At 41.0% G+C, this 20,075-nt stretch overlaps 1 protein-coding gene across 9 annotated transcripts in view; it reads right to left on the bottom strand.

Annotated features, from left to right (window-relative positions):
- Positions 1-20,075, bottom strand: part of DCAF6 (DDB1 and CUL4 associated factor 6) — a 173,813-nt gene that overhangs the window by 151,946 nt on the left and 1,792 nt on the right. The gene's annotated exons all lie outside the window — the stretch shown is intronic.

Here is a 20,075-nt window from a genome sequence, read left to right as displayed (position 1 = left end):
TAGGAAGCAAGGTGTAAGGACCGAGGCGCATTTGGTTTGTGGCCACCCGAGAGACTTCCTCCATTAGCCTGCGAAGGAACCTAAGAAAACTGGGAGCAAGTATGCTACGAAGAGGGTGCAGTACGGGTTTGAAAGAGGGGTGTCAAAGAGTCCCTCTCTCGGCGGGCTGAGGGCCTCTATGACTTGGGGGCAGGAGTGGGAAGGGGAGGTCCCAGTATCGGAGATAGGCAAGAGGGAGGCCGGGTTTAGGAGGGGGAAGAGGTCGAGGGAGACAGCAGCGTTTTCAATGAACAGTAGGTGGAACTCCTGGATGTGGGAGGGGCCCAGGAGGGAGAGAGACTTGTGGCCTAGGAGGTCGGCCAGCCGGTGGGAGGAAAACACGGTTAGTGGGTGGGCCAGAGTCAGTTTTTGTTTGGTCAGTTCGGCTGCTGCTGCTAGGGCCCGAAGGCATGGTTGCCATCCCCGAATGGTTGGGTCTAGCTGTTTGGAGAGGTAAGCCACGGGGCGGTGGCTTACTCCTTGCCTACAGGCTGGGCAAGGAGTCCAGTGGCTATTCCGGCCCGTTCATCCACAAAAAGGTGAAAAGGTCGGTTTGGGTTGGGCAGCGAAAGGGGAGGGAGAAGATATCAGCGCGTTACGGAGGGTGAGAAAGGCCTGTCGAACGGCGGAAGGAGAGGTGAGGGGTCCTTGAGGGGTTTCTTTAGCGGCTAGATATAAGGGTTTAGCGAGGAGAGCAAAGTTAGGGATCCAGACTACTGGGTGGAGAGGAATTATGGCCTCATTGATTAGTCGGAGGTCCTGGACCAGGCGATAATCCCCAGAGGTCTTGCGGACAGGCAGGATGGGGGTGTTGCAGGGAGAGTCAGTGGGGATAAGGAGTCCCTGGTTTAGGAGTCTGGTGATAATAGGTTGTAGGCCCCTAAGGTGAGTCTCAGAGATGGGAAATTGGGTCCTTGATGGAAATTTGGAGGGGTCCTTTAGGCAGATGAGGACGGGGGAATGGTGTGTTGCTATTATGGGCTTAGAAGTATCCCAGACTTGGGGATTGATTGGGTTCGGTGTGATTGGAAGAGGGGGATAGGAGAGGGAGGGTTCTAGAGACAGGCCGAGAAGAGGAAGCAGGAGTTGGGAGGAGGGGACCTTAGGGTCAAGTCTAACCAGCTGGAGGGAGGCCCCTAAGTGGAAAAGGACATCTCGGCCTAGCAAGGGAACTGGGCAGGATGGCATGACTAAGAAGGAATGAGTAAAAGGGAGTCCTTTGATATGGCATGGGAGTGGACCAGTCTGGAGTGGGAAGGATGGTTTGCCATCAATACCCATGACCGAGATCTGGGAAGGAGAAACTGGCCCGGAATAAGTAGGCAAGACCGAATAGATAGCCCCCTTGTCCACCAGAAATGAGATGGACTTACCCACTACCTGTAGCGTTACCCTGGGCTCGGCGAGGGTGATGGGGGTCTTCGAGTCCGGGCGCCGTCAGTCGTCAGCCAATCCCAGCAGTTCAAGTGGTAATGCCATTGGGTAGGCCTGCCCCCCGCGTGGAGACGCTGAGGGAGGGCCAGTCGTAGGGCAGTCACTCTTCCAGTGGCCCGTTAGCCCGCAGCTGGGACAGGGCTTAGAAGGAGGTTGGGGATTGGGACATTGGCGAGGCCAGTGGCCTTCTTTTCCACATTTGAAGCAGGCCCCCGGCGGGGTTGCCTTTTGCAGACCCCGTGGATGCTGTGATCCATGGGAGATGGCCGGCCTTAGGGCGGCTACAAGAGCTTGGGTTTGGAGGGCCACCTTTTGGTGCATTCGAGCCTGTCGGCTGGATTCTGCCAAATCCTCACGGCCATTATAGACTCTAAAGGCCATCTTTACCAGATCTCAAATAGGGGTTTGAGGGCCATCTTCTGCCCGTTTTAATTTCTTTCGGATGTCCGGGGCTGATTGGGTGATAAAATGGGTGGCTAGGATCGCTGCCCCTGCCGGGGTGTCGGGATCCAGCCGGGTGTAGAGAGTTAAGGCCTCTGTAAGGCGATTGAGAAAGATAGCTGGATTTTCGTTAGGTTCTTGGGTTATCTCTTTTAGTTTTTCAAATTTGACTACCTTATGAGCAGCAGCCTGCATGCCAGCCAGGAGGCATTGGATCATGAGGTCGCGTTTACGATGGCCATCTTGGCCATCCTGATAAGTCCAGCCTGGATCGGTGCCAGGTACGGCAGTCGCTCCGACAGGCATGGAGTTGTCGGTAAGGTGAACCTGATCTGCATGGTTTCGGGCCGCAGTTTGAATTCTTTCCCTATCGTCAGGGGTCAGAGTAGAAAATAGGATCACAAAGATATCGTGCCAGGTTAGATCGTAAGCTTGAGAGAGATAGCGAAATTCTTTAATGTAGCGTGAAGAGTCGGCAGAAAAGGAGCCTAATCGCTTTTCTATTTGAGAGAGATCTTGGAGAGAAAAGGGAACATGAACTCTAACTAATCCTTCCGCTCCTGCTACCTCCCTCAGAGGGCAGAGGAGATGTGGATCTTGGGAGTCGTGAGAGCGTGTACGTGCACTAATTGGCGAAGCAAGGGGCGTGGGAGGAGAAACCGCGGGGGAACGGTTGGAGGGGAACGGGTTCGGGAGGAGGAGGGACTGCTTCAGGGTAGGGTGGAGGTTGGAGAGGAGCTCTGGAGGAGGGAGAGCGAGAGATTCAGGTGGGTCGGCTAGTGGAGAGGGGTTATCGTCAAAGGAAATTAGGGGCTTGAATGTAGGAGATGTCTGTTTGGCAAGAAGGATCTGGGAAGTGGAACAATCGACGCAGAGGGAAGGGCGGGAGCGTAAATACCAGAAGGCCTGAACATAGGGGACCTCGGACCATTTGCCCGTCCTGCGGCAGTAATTATCTAGATGACGGAGGATGTTAAAATCGAAAGTCCCTTCAGAAGGCCATTTGGATTGATTGTCTAGAGGATATTGTGGCCAGGCCACAGTGGAATAGAAAATAAGCCGTCGGCAACGGAGATCTTGGGAGAAACCGAGAGCTGTAAAATTGGCAAGGAGACACCCCAGGAGCGTCTTAGAATCTGGTTTCGATTGTGAGGTTCCCATGACCCCCAGTCTGTCCCTGAGTGAATGGAGAGGGAGAGAGGCGTCCCTGGTCTCCGTCTCCAATTCACGGCAGGTCGGAGGGCGGTCAGGCGATTGGGACGTCTCCACAATCACCCAAGGCCCGACGGGTCGGAGAGCGGTCAGGCAATTGGGACGTCTCCACAGTTGCCTGAGGCCCGGAGAGAGGACGGAGGAGTCCCTGACAGCGGCCGCGGGGACAGGGAGTCCGGTGGGTAGGGACTCTGGGGGTCGGAGGGAACAAGGGAGGGGGACTTACCCCGTTTTCTGCCAGATCGGGTAGATGAGTAGAGGTTCCCTGGTTGTCTCCTGGGGGACGGGAGGAGTGGCCCGCGCGGTAACCCACGGGGCTTGGTACCCCTCCCGGGTTTCGGCACCAAATGTAAGGTCGGATCTTAACAAACGGCACCGCGAAACAGAGGAAAACTTCAAGTGAGCTTTATTAGGGAGCGCTCCCGGGCGAGGTTCACTGGTCCGAGAGAAAGGGGCCAGAGAAGTCGCGCCCAGGCGAGGGTTGGGCAAGATTTTATAGGGGAAGAAGGGAAAGGGGCGTGGTGAATCTGGGAGGGCGCAGGGTATTCCTTATTTGGTGGTCTTCTCGGGTATCCTGGGGGACCGTTAGTCCCGCCCCTCGAAAGGCGGGAAGGCTGGGCCGGGTGCAAAGTCCCCAGGTCAGTTCCTGGAACTGGGTGGTCCGGAAAGTCTCCAGGTCAGTTTCTGGAACTGGGTGGTCCGGAGAGCTTCGGTCTGATGCAACCTGTGAATCTGATTGTGTTCCCCTGCCTCGGGCCAGTTGGCCTCAAACTTTTCACTTTACTTGACTCTATTGCCCCTTTGAGCAACTTCTCTTTAAGGCCAAACTTCCTAGTCAACTACAAACGCTGCCATCTCTAGCTCATTGTCAGGTCTTCCTTTTCCTGAACTGTCTGTTTTGCCCCCTCCTATTCATTGGTTTTGTTCTCAGAAATCGTGGGGTATCAGTAAATTCAATGGTCTCTTTCAAGGCACATTTTTCATAACCTCATAGCATCATTAGCTGTCATAGGTAAATGCTGTCTCCTTGACATAATCTTCTTTGGCTTCCAAGACATCTTGCCAGATAACCAGGAGAACTGATAATTAAAGTGTAACAAACTCTGAGGAGAGAAAGAACACAGAACTGTTTTACCTTTGACAATGAACAGCACAAAGAGGTGACTGCAATCAAAATGTGTAAGAAGAAAATAGTAAATACTCAAATGAATGTTTAAAGGCCAAATGTGGGCTAGAGGCACAGTTTAGAATCTCTAGGATCCTAGGCACAGAGAGAATCTACATTCAGTCACCAGCTCTTTTTCATGAGCCTCCCCCAAGTACTCATATGAAACACTGAAAACAACAGGAAGGCTGAGACAGTCCCTGTCTGGTAAGACTTAAAAAGGAAACTCCAGTCACTTTCCAGGCCCTTCTCTCATGGGAAGCAAAAGTCTTAAGCCACTGGGGAAGCCCTAGCTAAAAAGAGCCTCAGCAAAGGTCCACTAGCTTTAAGAGAGGCAGGAAACCCTCACGTCCATTTCAGGCAAAGACAACTGCCTCCAGGAAAGGAACGAAGTATAAACTGCCTATCCTTAAGGGAGGGACAGGAATCCCCCTCCCATCCCTACCAAGAGCCTTACAGTGAACAAGCAGCATTTAAGTGTTGTGGCTTTGAAATGTGTCAACTCACAACGAACCATGTTTCCCAGAATTTTTTCCCTGTATGATTCATGTTATTTGAATTACCAATCATATTTGCACAAGATTGGTGGGTGGAAGTAAAGTAACAGCAATACTGATTTTTATTGATGCTTATATTGTTTATATACATTGTTACTTGTCTGGCTCACCTCGTTAGAATGGGGATCAACTAGGCCTATAACCGTCCTGCCTACCCATAGATCCTCTTTTAGGTTCTTGGAATACTAGGCCAATTTGTGTTTAGGTCCATGACAAAGGGTACCAGTTTCTCCTAAAAAAACACCTACATCTGTAAGACTGAAGACAGTGAGAACTGGCATAGATCTTATGTTTTCATGGGTTCAGGCCTGTCCTTCCTATCCCCAATTTACCATCATCCTTTCCCAACTGTCTGTCCTAAGGATGTCAAGTCCCAGCAAAAGACATGAAGAAAACAACTTTACAGAGACAGTTTAATGAGTTCCCACAACTACACAAAGTCAAATACCAGTAACACATCTTTGTGTGTATGTTTGTATATCTCCTAGTAATTCTGCTTCTTTGATTGAACTCATTCATGATTAACATTTTCAGCAAACTAGCAACAGAGGGAAACTTCCTCAATCTGGTAAAAAGACCTAAAATATATCATATTTCATGGTGAAAGACTGAATGCTTCCCACTTAAAATCAGGACAATACAAGGAAGTCCACTCTCACCACTATTATTAAACACAGTCCTGGAAGGTTTAGACATTGGAATAATGTTAAGGAAAAAAAAAAGACACATAGCTTGGAAAGGAAGAAATAAAACAGTCCCTATTGAAAGATGACATGATTTTCCACATAGAAAATCTCCTGGAATATACCCAGAAACCTCTGAGAATTAATAAGTAAGTTTTGCAAGATCACAGCATATAAGATCAACACCAAAAAAAAATCACACTGTTACATACTAACAATGAATGGGTAGAAATTGAACTTAAACACAATACATTTGGGCTTCCCTGGTGGCACAGTGGTTAAGAATCCGCCTGCCAATACAGGGAACATGGGTTTGAGCCCTGGTCCGGGAAGATCCCATATGCCGTGGAGCAAATAAGCCCATGCGCCACAACTGCTCAGCCTGCGCTATAGAGCCTGCGAGCCACATTACTGAAGCCAACACGCCTAGAGACCGTGCTCTGCAACAAGAGAAGCCACCACGATGAGAAGCCCACGCACCACAACGAAGAGTACCCCCCACTCGCCGCAACTGGAGAAAGCCCGCGCGCAGCAACAAAGACCCAACTCAGCCATAAATAAATAAATAAATAAATAGATTTATTTTTAAAAAAATACATTAATAATTGCTCAGAAGAAAATTAAACATTTGGACATAAATATAACAAAATATGCTGAAGATGTGTATCTTGATAATTATAAAATGCTGATGAAAGAAACCAAAGAGCTAAATAACTGGAGTGATGTACTGTGTTTATGGATCAGAAGACTCAACATAGTAAAGATGTCAGTCCTTCCCAAACTGATAATGTGAGTCCAATGCAATTCCTATCAAAATCCCAGCAAGGTATTTTGGAGATAAGGACAACCTTACTCTAAAACTCATATAAAAAGGCAAAAGACATAGAAGAGCTAAAACAATTTTGAAAAAGATTTATTGAGGGGAGAAAACGTCACTCAACTTGCTGTAAAAACTTACTATATAGCTACAGTAAGCAAAACAGTATGGTATTTACAAAGGGACAGATACACAGATCAATGCTAGAGAACACCGATTAGATACACATAAATGTGCCCAATTGATTTTTAATAAAGGTGCAAAAGCAATTCCATGGAGAAAATACTGACTTTTAAACAAATGGTGCTAGGGCAAGTGGACATTCATAAGCACAAAAATGAACTTCATGGTAAATCACATACCTCATACAAAAATTAACATAAAATGGACTCTGGACTTAAACGTAAAAATATAAGACTATAAAACTTCAGGGAAAAAGCATAGGAGGTAATCTCCAGGACCTAGGGTTAAGTTAAGAGTGTTTAGACATCAGACCAAAAGCATAATCCATAAAAGAAAAAAACGGATAAACTGAACCTCTCCAAAGTTAAAAACCTTTACTCTGCAAAAGACTCTATGAAAAGAAGAAAAAGACAAACTACACACTGGGAGAAAGTATTTGCAAACTGCGTATCTGACGAATGACTAATACCTAAACTATATAAATAAGTCTCAAAAAACAACAGTGAAAAAACAACAGTGAGAGACATGAAAATACACCCCACTGAAAATATAAAGATGGCAGGACCCCTCCGAGCACCAACAACCAGCTGCGTTGGGACCTGGCCTTACCTGCCAGCTGGCCAGCATCAGCCCAGGACTCCTGCACTGCACAGCCAGCCATACCAGGAGCTGGCCCCAGCCACAAGCAGCTGGAAGCCTCTGCACTATGTAGGGCCCCACAGCCAAGTGGGCTGGGAGCCAGCCCCATGTACCAGAGTGCCACAGCAATCAGCCCCACCACAACAAAAGGGCCCACATAGCCCACACAGGGGGCACCCCTAGGTCATACAACTCTGGTGACCTGAGGGAAGTGTACTTATCCCACAAGCCGCATGGCACGGCCAAAAACAAGAAGATATAACAATTATAAATATATCTGCACCTAACATAGGAGCACATAAATACATAAACCAAATATTAACAAACATAAAGAAATTGACAGTAACATAATACTACTAGGGGACTTTAACACTCCACTTACATCAATGGATAGATCATCCAGACAGAAAATCAATAAGGAAACACTAACTTTAAACAACATATCAGGGACTTCCCTAGTGGTCCAGTGGTTAAGAATCCGCCTCCCAATACAGGGGACGCAGGTTCAATCCCTGGTTGGGGAACTAATATCCCACATGCCAAGAGGCAACTAAGCCTGCACTCTCTAGACCCGTACACCACAACTAGAGAGCTCACGTGCCACAGCTACTGAGCCCACATGCTATGGGGCCCATGTGCCACAACTAGAGATCCCCACGTACCACAACTACTGAGCCCACACACTCTAGAGCTCACACGCTCTAGAGCCCACATGCCACAACAAAAGATCCCGCGTTCCACAACTAAGACCCGATGCAGCCAAATAAATAAATAAATAAATAAACATTTTACAAAATGGTTAAATGTTCTGTGTATCTTACCTCAGTTAATTAAAAAAAAAATCAAATCAGACGAACTTAATAGATACAGAAAGAACGTTCCATTAAAAAGCAACAGAATACACATCCTTCTCAAGTACACATGGAACATCTCAAGGATAGAGCACAAGCTGGGCCACAAAGCAAGTCTCAATAAATCTTCTTAAGACTGAAATCATACCAAACATCTTTTCTGACCATAACACTATGAGCCTAGAAATCAACTATAAAGAGAAACTGCAGACACAAAAAACACATGGAGGCTAAACAACATGCTACTAAACAACCAATGGATCACTAATGAAATCAAAGAGAAAATCCAAAAATACCTGGAAACAAATGAAAATGGAAACACACTGATCCAAAATCTATGGGACTTAGCACAAGCAGTTCTAAGAGAGAAGTTTACAGCAATACAAGCCTAGCTCAGGAAACAAGAAAAATCTCAAACAACCTAACTTTACACCTAAAGCTACTAGAAAAATAACAAACAAAACCCACAGTTAGCAGAAGGGAAGAAATAATAAACAGCAAAATAAGTGAAATAAAACTAAAAGATCAATAGAAAAGACCAATGAAACTAAGAGCTGGTTCTTTGAAAAGATAGACCAAATTGATAAACCTTTAGCTACACACATCAAGAAACAAAGAGAGGGCCCAAATCAACAAATCAATAAAATCAGAAATGAAAAAGGAGAAATACAAAGGATCATAAGAAATTACTATGAAAAACTATGCACCAATAAAACGGACAACCTAAAAGAAACCGACAAACTCCTAGAAATGTACAATCTCCCAAGACTGAATCAGGAAAAAACAGAAAACTTGAACAGACCAATTACCAGTAATGAAATTGAGTCAATAACCAAAAAATAAGAATAAGCAAAAGTCCAGGACCAGACAGCCTCACAGGTAAATTCTACCATTTAAAGAAGAGCTAATACCTACCCTCAAACTATTCAAAAAAACTAAAGAGGAAGGACTTCTGAATTCATTCTATAAAGCCAGCAGCACCCTGATACCAAAAAAAAAAAAAATCACAAAAAAAAGGAAATTACAGGTGAATAACACTGATGAACACACATGCAAAAATCCTCAACGAAATACTAGCAAATCATTAATTCAACAATACATTATATGGATCATACACCATATTCAAATAGGATTTATCCTAAGAATGCAAGGATGACTCAATATCTGCAAATCAATCAGTGTGATACAGCATATTAACAAATTGAAGAATAAAAATCATATGATCATGTGATCATCTCCATAGATGCAGAAAAAGCTTTTGACAAAATTCAATATTCATTTATGATAAAAATCCTCAACAAAGTAGGTATAAAGAGAACACACCTCCACATAATAAAGGCCCACTTTACTGACAAGTCCACAGCTAACATCACACTCAACAGTGAAAAGCTGAACGCATTTTCCCTAAAATCAGGAATGAGACAAGGATGCCCACTCTTGGTACTTTTACTCAACATAGTACTGGACGTCCCAGACACAGCAATTAGACAAGAAAAAGAAATAAAAGGAATCCAAATTGGAAAGGAAGAAGTAAAACTGTCACTGTTTGCAGATGACCTGATACTACATATGGAAATTCCTAAAGATACATCAAAACACTATTAGAATGAATGAATTCAATACAGTTACAGATACAAAATCAATACACAGAAATCTCGTTTCTATGCAGTAACAATAAACCACCAGAAGAAGAAATTAAGCAAAAAATCCCATTTACAATTGCACCAAAATGAATAAAACACTTAGGAATAAATCTAACCAAGGAGGTAAAAGACTCAGAAAACTATAAAACACTGATAAAAGAAATTGATGATGACACAATTGGAAAGATATACTGAGTTTGTGGATTGGAAGAATTAATATTGTTAAAATGTTTACACTATCCAAGGCAAGCTATAGATTCAATGCAATTCCTATCAAAATACCAATGGCATTTTTCATAGAACTAGAATAGATAATTCTACAATTTCTATGGAAACACAAAATACCCCAAATAACCAAAACAATCTTTAGTAAGAACAAAGCTGGAGGTATCGCACTCCTTGATTTCAAACTATACTACAAGCTAAAGCAAATAAATAGTATGGTACTGGCACAAAAACAGACACACAGATCAGCGGAACAAAATAGAAAACATAGAAATGAACCCACACGTACATTGTCAATCAATCTACGACAAAGGAGGCAAGAATACAGAATGAAGGGAAAGATAGCCACTTCAATAAATGGTGTTGGGAAAACTGGAAAGCTACATGCAAAAGTATCAAACTGAACAAACTTTCTCACATCATATACAAAAATTCAAAATGAATTAAAGACTTAAATGTGAGACCTGAAACCATAAAACTTCTAGAAGAAAATATAGGCAGTATACTCTTTGACCTCAGTCTAAGTAATATTTTTTTATATGTCTCCTCAGCAAGGGAAACAAAAGCAAAAATAAACAAATGGGAGTACATCAAACTAAAAAGCTTTCTGCACAGTAAAGGAAACTATCTACAAGACTAACAGACCACCAATTGAATGTTAGTAGATTTTTGCAAACTATATTGCATAAGGGGTTAATATCCAAAATACACCAAGAACTCATATGATGCAATATCAAAACAAAACCCGAGGGACTTCCCCTGTGGCGCAGTGGTTAAGAATCCACCTGCCAGTGCGGGGGACATGGGTTCAATCCCTGGTCCGGGAAGATCCCACATGCTGCTGAGCAGCTAGGTCCATGCGCCATAACTACTGAGCCTCTGCTCTAGAGTCCGCGAGCCACAACTACTGAACCTGCGTGCCACAACTACTGAAGCCCATGCACCTGGAGCCCATGATCTGCAATGAGAAGCCACTGCAATGAGAAGCCCATGCACCGCAATGAAGAGTAGCCCCCACTCGCCGCAACTAGAGAAAGCCCGCACAGAGCAACGAAGACCCGATGCAGCCAATTAACTAATTAATTAATTTAAAACCCAATTATAAAATGGGCAGAAGACCTGAACAGACATTTTTGCAAGGAAGACATACAGATGGCCAATGCGCACATGAAAAAATGCTCAACATCCCTAAACATCATGGAAATGCAAATCAAAACCACAATGAGATATCACCTCACACCTGTCAGAAAGGCTATTATCAAAAAAACGACAAATAACAAGTGTGGGAGAGGATGTGAAGGAACGGAAACCCTCATGCACTGCTGGTGGGAATGCAAATTGGTACAGTCACTATGGAAAACAGTATGGAGGTTCCTCAAAAAACTAAAAAGAGAACTACTGTACTATCCAGCGATTCTGCTTCTAGGTAATTTCCAGAAGAAAACAAAAGCATTAATTCGAAACAATATATGCGCCCCTATGTTCATTGTAGCATTATTTACAGTAGCCAAGATGTGGAAGCAACCTAACTGTCCATCAAAAGATGAATGGATAAAAAAGATGTGGTGCACGTATATGTAATGGAATACTACTCAGCCATGAAAAGGATGAAATCTTGCCATTTACAACAACGTGGATGGACCCGGAGGATATTATGTTAAGTGAAGTAAGTCAGAGAGAGAAATACAAATATCATATGATTTCACTTACATGTGAAATCTTAAAAACAAAACAAATGAGCAAACGTAACAGAACAGAAACAGACTCATAGATACAGAGAACAAACAAAACAAATGAACAAAAGTAACAGAACAGGGGCTTCCCTGGTGGCGCAGTGGTTGAGAGTCCGCCTGCCGAAGCAGGGGACACGGGTTCGTGCCCCAGTCTGGGAAGATCCCACATGCCGCGGAGCGGCTGGGCCCGGGAGCTATGGCTGCTGAGCCTGTGCGTCCGGAGCCTGTTGCTCCGCAGCGGGAGAGGCCACAGCAGTGAGAGGCCCGCGTACCGCAAAAAAAAAAAAAAAAAAAAAAAAAAAATACTTCAATTAAATACAACACTTCAATTAAAAAAAGAATAAGAAAATATAAAGATAGTTTTTTAAAAAAAGCACATAAAAAGATGCTCAAAATTAACCATTAGGGAAATTATAAATTTAAACCACGAGTTACCACTACACACTTATTAGAATTACTAAAATAAAATCAGTGTCAGGGCTTCCCTGGTGGCACAGTGGTTGAGAGTCCACCTGCAGATGCAGAGGATGCGGGTTTGTGCCCCCGTCCGGGAGGATCCCACATGCCGCAGAGCAGCTGGGCCCGTGAGCCATGGCCGCTGAGCCTGCGCGTCCGGAGCCTGTGCTCCACAACGGCAGAGGCCACAACAGTGAGAGGCCCACGTACCGCAAAAAAAAAAAAAAAAAAAAAAACAGTGGCAACACTAAATGCTGATGATGATGCAGAGAAACTGGATTACTCATACATGGCTGATGGGAACATAAAACGGTTCAGCCATACTGGAAAAAGGTATGGCAGTTTCTTACAAAAGTAAACAATGTGCTTATCATATAGTGCAGTAATTACAATTCTTGGACACTTATCCCAGAGATGAAAATCTATGTTCATACAAAAACCTGTGTATGGATATTCGTAACAGCTCTCTATTTAATAGTCAAAACTGGAAACAATACAAATATCTTCAACAAATGAACAATTAGTTATATATTGATATCATGAAATACTAATCAACAATACAAAGAAAGAAACTATTGTACACACAGCCTGGATGAATCTTAAGGGAATTATGCAGAGTGAAAAAAGCCAATCTCAAAAGTTTACATGCTGTTATTTATAACATTACATACATGTTATTTATGTAACATTCTTGAAATGACAAAATTATAGAAAGGGAGAACAGATTAGTAGTTACCAGGGGTTAGCTGTTGGGAGGGAAGGAGGTAGCTGTGGCCAAAAATGGGATCACAAAGGACTATTGTGATGAAACTGTTCTGTACCTTAAATATGGTGGTAACCACTTTAATCTAGTAACATTAATTAACATTAATTTATTAAAATTATTAGAGAAATGCAAATCAAAACTACAATAAGGTATCACCTCACACCGGTCAGAATGGCCATTATCAAAAAATCTAGAAACAATAAATGCTGGAAAGGGTGTGGTGAAAAGGGCACCCTCCTCCACTGTTGGTGGGAATGTAAATTGATACACCACTATGCAGAACAGTATGGAGGTTCCTTAAAACACTAAAAATAGAAAGCAATCCCACTACTTGGCATATACCCTGAGAAAACCATAATTCAAAAAGAGTCATGTACCACAATGTTCACTGCAGCACTATTTACAATAGTCAGGACACGGAAGCAACCTAAATGTCCACTGACAGATGAATGGATAAGGAAGATGTGGCACATATTTACAATCGAATATTACTCAGCCATAAAAGGAACAAAATTGAGTTATTTGTAGTGAGGTGGATAGACCTAGAGTCTGTCATACAGAGTAAAGTCAGAAAGAGAAAAACAAATACCATATGCTGACACATATATATAGAATCTAAAAATGATGAACCTGGTGGCAGGGCAGAAATAAAGACATAGACATAGAGAATGGACGTGAGGACACGGTGAGGGAGGGGGAAGCTGGGGTGAAGTGAGAGTAGCATCGACGTATATACACTACCAAATGTAAAACAGATAGCTAGTGGGAAGCAGCAGCATAGCACAGGGAGATCAGCTCCGTGCTTTGCGAAGACCTAGAGGGGTGGGATAGAGAGGGTGGGAGGGAGGCTCAAGAGGGAGGGGATATGGGGACATGTGTATGCATATGGCTGATTCACTCTGTTGTACAACAGAAATTAACACAGCATTGTGAAGCAATTATACTCCAATAAAGATGTATTAAAAAATAATAATAAAATAAAATTTTTTTAAAAACTAAAATCAGTGCTAAAATTGCATGGAACTAAATACACACACATGCAAAAGTGCATGTAAAACTGGGGAAATATGAATAAGATTCATAGATCTATCTATGTCAATTTCCTAATTGTGATATATTAATATAGTTGTACAAGATACTACCATTGGGAAATTGATTGAGGGTATATGAGATCTCTTTGTATTATTTCTAACAACTGCACATGCATCTACACATCTCTAAATTAAAAGTTAAAGTACTAAACAAAACAAAACCTTCCCACAAAAAAAACTCCAAGCTCAGATGGCTTCAATGATAAAATCTATCAAACATTTAAGGAAAAGGTAATTTCAAGTCTACACAAACTCTTCAGAAAAAGAGAAGAACACTTCCAACACATTTATGAGGCCAGCATAATCCTGATACGAAAAACAGGCAAAATATAACAACTGTGAGCTAATATCCTTAAAGAACAAAAACACAAAATTCTTACCAAAAGTGAAGCCAGCAATATATAAAGGACAATTTATCATAACCAAGTAGGATTTGGCCCAGGAATTGAATGTTGGTTCAACATTCAAAAATCAATCAATATGTTAACATAATCTATGAAACAGAAATCATATAATCAATTCAACAGATGCAGAATAAACCCTGACAAAATTCAACAGCTAGTCATGATAAACACTCTCAGCAATTTAAGAGTAGAAGGGGATTTCTTCAATGGGTATCTACAAAAACCTACAGTCAACAACATATTTAATAGTTAAAGACTGAATGCTTTCCAGGATGAGGAATAAGGCAACAATGTCCACCCTTACTACTTCCTTTCAAGATTCTACTGGAGTCCTGGTCAATGCAATTAAGCAAGAAAATTGAAAACGGAAGAAAAAAACAACATAGGTAAAAAAGGAAGAAATTTTGTTTTTTGGTTTTTTTGGTTTTTCTTTTTTTGGTCACACCACGTGGCTTGTGGGATCGTAGTACCCCAACCAGGGATTGAACCTGGTCCCTCTGGGCAGTGAGAGCACCAAGTCCTAATCACTGTACCACCAGGGAATTCCCAGGAAGAATCTTAATATGCAGTGACATAATCAACTACATAAAATCCAAAAAAGCCTGCAAAAAAATTTTTTTATAAGAACTAATGAGTAGGGCTTCCCTGGTGGCACAGTGGTTAAGAATCCACCTGCCAGTGCAGGGGTGACAGGTTCAAGCCCTAGTCCGGGGAAGATCCCACATGCCCTGGAGCAACAAAGCCTGTGCGACACAACTACTGAGCCTGCACTCTAGGGCCCACAAGCCACAACTACTGAAGCCCGTGCACCTAGAGACCGTGCTCTGCAACAAGAGAAGCCACCGCAATGAGAAGCCTGCACACCACAACGAAGAGTAGCCCCTGCTCGCCCCAACTAGAGGAAAGCCTGTACGCAGCAACGAAGACCCAACGCAGCCAGAAATTAATTTTTTTAAGAAAGAACTAATGAGTAGGTTGAGTAAAGTTGCACGATATAAAGCCAATTTAAAAAAATTTTATTTCTATATATGCACAATGAATAATTTGATATTACTTATAAACTTATAAAATGATACTATCTAAAATAGTATAAAAACATTAAATATATAGGAATAAATAGAGCAAATATATATATAAGATCTGTACACTGAAAAATATATAACATTGCTGAAAGAAATGAAGGAACAACAAAATAAATGGAGAGAAAAGCCACCGTTATGAATTAGAAGATTCCATACTGTAAAGACTACAATTCTCCCTGAAATAAGGTACAGATTCAAAACAGTATCAGTCAAAACCCCAGCAGTCCTTTTTATAGAAATTGACAAGCTGATTCTGAAATTTAAAAAATGAAAAGGACTCAGAATAGCCAAAGTAATTTTGAAAAAAAGAACCAAGTACAAAATATCACACTAGCTGATTTCAACACTCACTATAAAGACCGAAAGTAATGGCATAAAGGCAGACACCTAGATCAATGGAATGTGGTAGAGAAATTGACTTACACAAACTGGGAGAAAATATCTGCAAAATATATATCTGATTAAGGACTTGTATCAAGAATATATAAAGAATTTTTACAATATTAAGAAGGTAAATCTGAATATTTAACCAAAGTATAAGAATGGCAAATAAGCCATGAAAATATACTCAAAATCATTAATCATTAGGATTAAATCAAATGCAAATTAAAACAATAGTGATATTATACCCACATTATCAACTAGAAAAGCTAAAATTAGGAAGACTCATAATGCCAAGTATGGATGAGAACGTGGAACAACTAGAACTCTCAAACACTGCTGATGGGAATGCAGTATGGTACAACTGTTTTGAAAAAGTTTCTTACGAAGTTAAACACACTTATTATACAACTCGGCAATCCCATTGCAAGTATTACTCAAGAAATGAGGATTTGGGAATTCCCTCGCAGTTCAGTGGTTAGGAATCTGGGCTTTCACTACCGAGGAGGGCCTGGGTTCAATCCCTGGTCGGGAAACTAAGAACCAGCAAGCCGTGAGGCATGGCAAAAAAAAAAAAGTGAGGATCTAAAAGTGTTGTACTGTATTTTTGCCAAAGTATAAATTAAAAGTTTTGTTATTTATATCTTCTTTATTTGCCATCAGCGCTATTCAAAAAACATTTTTTTTAGTCTACTACAACTACTTGGGAAACCCACCCACCCTAACTTTGAAGTCAGTAACATTCAATTACAATTATTAAAAAAAACACACCACTTAGAACAGCTTTGTGAACCTCAAGCCAACACTCATTAGTGGATATTCTACTGGGTCAACACCAACATTTCTAACAACACGATATGGAACAGAAAAAAGAATGCACCACACCTAGTAAGGGTAAATGTCATTTGGGGAATCTTTTATTTTAGTTATGTGTATCACAAGTTGCCATGTAAATGTATTTTTACTGTTGATCATGGTCAAAACATTTGAAAAACACTGACATAAAACATACCTGAAATATAAATTTTGTGCTACCAGAAGCTCCTATCCCTTTTAAGCACTTTCATTCTATACCAAGTAGGAATGAAGTCTACAGTAGAGCTATTCAATTGTCTGCTGTTGTTATGATTGATAACATGCATTTGGTGGCCTAATCTTCAGGAATTAACAGCATATTCTATTACAAATATATGTCATATTTAACTGTCATTATTAACTATTAAAATCAAACCTTTTTCAGCTTTCATTGAAATTTTAAGACTAAAGAAACAAAATACAAATACTTCACTAACTTTTCCCCAGTAGTTAACAAGGAGGAAAAACTCAGAATTTTCTGACCCTCATAACATATGTTTTAACCCGGCAACACTTTATGAAGAACTTGGTAAGTCTGAATATAGATGTATTCAAGATACGCTAGAGACTAATCTAAATGCAAAATTATCCATTTCAGTACATACTGACCCTAACGATATTCAAAGGACACAGACTTCCTAATCGCCTGAACAAAAAGAGATTTCAATCTCCACTATAAGGCTGTCACTGGCTTAGTGGTATAGTCTGAATGTTCGTGTCCCCCCATCACCCCACCCGGACCAATTCCTCTGCTGAAATCCTAATTAGGAGGTGGGAATCTTCGGGAGGTGATTAGGCTTGGATTAGTGCCCTTATAAAAAAGATCCCAGAGAATTAGCTCACTTCTTCTGCCTTGTGAGGTTATGGTGAAAAGATGGCTATGAACCAGGAAGCAGGCCCTCACCAGACTCAGAACCTGACCATGTGAGCACCCTTATCTCAGGCTTCCAGCCTCCAAAACTTTGAAAAATAAATTTATGTTGTTCAAAAGCCACCCAGTTTATGGTGTTTTGTTACAGCATCCCAAGTTGACCAAAACACTGCCTAATCATAACTCAAACACTTTGTATTAAACATATAATACATTAGGGCAAACAACTCCCTTGAAAATTTCCCTTAAATTGCTTTTTGTTAGTCAATTACTGTCTTTAATTTAGAAGGGTTAGAAAGTGTAAATTCAAATTGTACGCAAGCCTGTCTAAAATGAGAGAAATAGAAAGAGAAAGAAGAAATGTACAGATAATTTCTTTTATAAGTAATGTTTATCTCTATAAAACTATAATGAAATATGGATGGCTAATAAATTATTATAACAATCACTGAGTTCCAAAAGCACTACTCTATAACTAGTATACGGCATCTTAAGAAACATTTAGGGCTTCCCTGGTGGCGCAGTGGTTGAGAGTCCGCCTGCCGATGCAGTGGACACGAGTTCGTGCCCCAGTCCGGGAAGATCCCACATGCCGCAGAGCGGCTGGGCCCGTGAGCCATGGCTGCTGGGCCTGCGCGTCCGGAGCCTGTGCTCCTCAACGGGAGAGGCCACAACAGTGAGAGGCCCGCCTACCGCAAAAAAAAAAAAAAAAAAAAAAAAAAGAAACATTTAGACGTACAGGTGTCTCTGACTCTGGACTTTGACAACTGCTCTTTAAAAAAATAAATCCTCCATTGAAATTTAGATCGGGCTCATAAAGATTACAATCCCTGGCCTAGCCTCTGAGTTCATGCTAGACAAAACACTTCATTGGTTCAGGTGAATCTTGTGAATTTGTGGGCTATAAGTAAACATATACATCTTCTTCTAAATAACACATGACAAATTATCTTTATTCTCACAATATAAAAGGATGTTTTGTGAACTGCAATTTTTTTTGATGGGAGGAAAAGAGAAAATTAACCCAATTTAAATAAAATCACCTGTAAAACATGAATACTACTATTGAAAAGGCACATGCTATGGTTAATTTGAAATGCACATGTTACAAGAAAAATCTGTCAATTGCTTCTATCCCAATTTTACTGTTATTTAGAAGTAATTCATTATTAGAAATACAAATAATGGAGATAAATTAGAAAAATATTTAACCTACAGTACTATAGATAAACAATCAAAATGTTTAAATATTGAAGTCCCCCCCCCGAAAAAATCTACTTACTTTTTAAAACACTTGGACTTCTTAAAAAGAAGACTTTATAAGAGTACTTCAAAATATCATTTTTTTTAAATCTCATTAATTCAGGCAATACCAATGTGGATTTTGCTGTTTCCTGCTAAGCCAAGATTAGCACTGGAGTGTGAAAGAGATGGATAAACTAAAGGTGTAAAGAAAGTCTCCTAAGGCTAAGAAATTACTCTTCAAGCTATTTTTGAATATTTAAAAAAAACACTTTTAAAGGATGTGCTAATTATAAAGTATATATTACTACCACATTTAAAATATTATGTAAGATATGGAATTTCCTGCATGAATATACATATATTTGAAAATCTATAATTTCAACTTTCTACTAAAGACAGTGAACTCTTACTCTTCAATTCTCCTCCACCCAACACACGAACTCCACTCCCATTATGGAGCTAGAAGAGGAATGGAAAAAGAAAATGTATGGTTTTATATTTTAATTGACTCTATCATAGATACAGCTGAAGTAACTGAACCAGCAGAAAACATTAATACATAAACCTACATATAAGTACTACTTATTTAAATGCTCCAACTAATAGAGATAAAGGACCACATATAAATTCATTGGTGTAGAACACAAGTTTTTTTTATTAAGCAAAAGTTAAGCTCTTTCTCAGCAAGTAAGTATTAAAAGAAATATTGCACATCTTTTAGGTTAATGGTTTAAAAAAGCACTCTCTATTGATATTAAATTTTAAAATGATTAATCACCACTCCAGGTACTTATCCTAGAACAAATGCACAAAAAGCATGTGCAAGGAGGTTCACTGTAGTGCTGTTAGTAACAGCAAACGTCCAAAAGAAGAAAGGCTGAGTCGACGATGATACCTTCATACTGTTAAATACTCTGCAATAGTTTAAAAGACTGTATAGATCTATTTTTACTGCCATGCAAAGATCTCCAAGATGTTATGTAAAAACAAAAAAAAAAGTTGCAAAACAGTTGTTTACAGTATGACACCATATATTCAGGTCACACACACACTCCTACAGCATTTCTATATGTACACATGTGCTTGTAAGAATTCAAAGAAAAAGGTCTGGAAGAATATTCAGGAAACAGAGAACACTGTTACCTCTCAAAGAGTGTGTGTGTGAAACTAGAATGGGAGAATCACAAGGATTTGTGCTTCATTCTTATTAAGTTTTTACAAGGACAATGTATTCATGTCACTTGAGACACTAAAAAACAGGAGCAAGGGGAAAAAAATGCCTGCTAACTTCTCTCAAATAAC

The sequence above is a fragment of the Phocoena sinus genome, chromosome 1 (assembly GCF_008692025.1).
Source record: "Phocoena sinus isolate mPhoSin1 chromosome 1, mPhoSin1.pri, whole genome shotgun sequence".
NCBI classification, from domain to species: domain Eukaryota; kingdom Metazoa; phylum Chordata; class Mammalia; order Artiodactyla; family Phocoenidae; genus Phocoena; species Phocoena sinus.
This window is presented reverse-complemented; position numbering and strand designations above follow the sequence as displayed.